This window comes from Tubulanus polymorphus, chromosome 1 (genome assembly GCF_964204645.1).
Source record: "Tubulanus polymorphus chromosome 1, tnTubPoly1.2, whole genome shotgun sequence".
Lineage (NCBI taxonomy): Eukaryota > Metazoa > Nemertea > Palaeonemertea > Tubulaniformes > Tubulanidae > Tubulanus > Tubulanus polymorphus.
This window is the reverse complement of record NC_134025.1, coordinates 2,168,272-2,170,718: the sequence shown is the minus strand read 5'-3', so window position 1 is coordinate 2,170,718 and position 2,447 is coordinate 2,168,272. Positions and strand designations below refer to the sequence as shown.

Genomic DNA, 2,447 nt, shown 5'->3' with positions numbered 1-2,447 from the left:
AAATTTATTTCCTTCATAACTCAAAACCGGATTGAGATAATGTTTCAATTCCAACGGCTAGCAACAGCTCACCTTTCGTGCTTTTGTTTGATGACCAAAAATAAATCCTCTAACACACTTGGATGCCTTTATATTTAAGATTTAGTCGGTTTTTTCCCCATTTTTTATTAATTTTAGTAACGCTGTAACCTTGGTAACATATAACAAACGAAATGAACGAAATCCTATTTTAAGACCCTTTTTATTAGTACAAGCGAGCTACCGGACCAATGGTCATTTATTTTAAACTTGCATTAATCGAATACGGTTATTGAAACAAAGATATTGGCTCAAAATTTCTATTTTCATCCATGGAGAAAGCAAATTGCTGATACATACCACATTCGACTTCATCTTCACAAGTGGAACCGCAGTCGCAAGTACCTTCACAGACTTTACTGTTAGGAATGCATTCGCCGGTGCTATTACACGTGAATTCTGTGCACGGTGGAATTGCTAAAAACGAAAGCATATATATGATTGTTCTAGAATAAAAATCCTTGCGATTAATTATTTGTAGGTCTCGTGAACAATATCATAATATCCTTACTCGATGGACAATCGTTCTCATCACTTCTATCTTGACATTCATAGTGATCGTTACATAGCGTGGCGCAGTTTCCTTCCGTACACTTAATCTGACCGTCTTTGCAAGTATCCTTCAATCAATATCATTTCATTAAGCATAGTGCTTATTTTTTGATTGGCGCATTTTATCATGAACACTTAAAGTATGATGGAAAATACCTCAGTCGTAGTCTCCGGTGGAAGCGTTGTGAATGGAGTTGGCTCGAGACAAGCTATTACCAAGACGTTTGTCAAAAACGGAACGGGATATTTGATTTTACTATGCACTACGATCCTCGCAAACGAACCCGGAACACCGGCTGCTCCGTAAGACACTCCAATTATTGCCCATTGTGCAGTAAATGGTGCCGAAATAGCCTAGAAAAATATAGTTATATTTAGGTAAAAAAGAATGTAAATTTTTTCGACGATTCAAAAGATTGAAAACATGTTTGAAAAACTTACAACGCCAAAATCATTTTCCCAATCCGCGCCATTTTGAGATGTCTGAATCAAGAGACCACGGGTGTTTATTACCGTAACCATCACGGCTATAATTGAAACCTTATTTGGATCTTTCGCTTTAACTGCTTCAAACTGGATGTACGAACGATACTGGTTATAATTATTAATCCAATCATCATTCGTAAACGAGAACAATTGCAATGCTATCGTGCCGAACAGGAAATTGAATTGTTTATTAGGAGAGAGATTATTACTGGACCACGTGATGTCCCACATTAATCTGTAACGCGCCGTTAGATATTGTACATACGGACAGGTTTCTGAAAAAAAAGAGATAAATGAGACTTAAAAATCAGTGAATAAAATGAGATCAACGTTAAAGAATATTGACTGGCAATATTTCCATAATAATGATCGAGGGGTAAAATCAATAGTAATAACGCTATCTTCAATTTCGACCAATTGTTTCTAAAAGCAATGAAAGAGAAATAACATTTACCGGGTGGTGTTGTGGAAACTAATGTAGCTCCTGGGGTAGCTCCCGGAGTAGCTCCTGGTGTTGCACCCGGTGTCGCTCTTGGAGTGGCTCCTGGTGTGGCTCCTGGTGTAGCACCTGGTGTAGCTCCTGGTGTAGCTCCTGGTGTAGCACCTGGTGTGGCTCCCGGTGTAGCTCCTGGTGTGGCTCCCGGTGTAGCCCCAGGTGTAGCTCCTGGTGTGGCTCCTGGTGTGGCACCCGGTGTAGCTCCTGGTGTAGCTCCCGGTGTTGCTCCCGGTGTAGCACCCGGTGTAGCTCCTGGTGTTGCACCTGGTGTGGCTCCTGGTGTAGCTCCTGGTGTGGCTCCTGGTGTTGCACCTGGTGTGGCTCCTGGTGTAGCGCCTGGTGTGGCACCTGGTGTGGCTCCTGGTGTAGCTCCTGGTGTAGCACCTGGTGTGGCTCCCGGAGTAACTCCTGGTGTGGCTCCTGGTGTGGCTCCTGGTGTAGCTCCTGGTGTAGCTCCTGGTGTAGCTCCTGGTGTGGCTCCCGGTGTAGCTCCTGGTGTGGCTCCTGGTGTTGCGCCTGGTGTGGCTCCTGGTGTAGCTCCTGGTGTGGCTCCTGGTGTTGCACCTGGTGTGGCTCCTGGTGTAGCGCCTGGTGTGGCACCTGGTGTGGCTCCTGGTGTAGCTCCTGGTGTAGCACCTGGTGTAGCTCCTGGAGTAGCTCCTGGTGTAGCACCTGGTGTAGCTCCTGGTGTTGCACCCGGTGTAGCTCCTGGTGTGGCTCCCGGTGTAGCTCCTGGTGTTGCTCCTGGTGTGGCTCCCGGTGTAGCTCCTGGTGTGGCTCCTGGTGTAGCACCTGGTGTTGCTCCCGGTGTAGCACCTGGTGTGGCTCCCGGAGT

The 2,447-nt window shown here is 45.7% G+C and overlaps 1 long non-coding RNA gene across 1 annotated transcript; it reads right to left on the bottom strand.

The window, feature by feature from the left end:
- Positions 1–453: 453 nt before the first annotated feature.
- LOC141900983 (uncharacterized) lies at positions 454–893 on the bottom strand. Its single transcript, XR_012618801.1, has 3 exons — positions 787–893; positions 590–698; positions 454–495 (listed from the first exon to the last, which is right to left on the bottom strand). It is a non-coding gene; the product is annotated as an uncharacterized LOC141900983 (long non-coding RNA).
- Between the last annotated feature and the right edge of the window lie 1,554 nt (positions 894–2,447).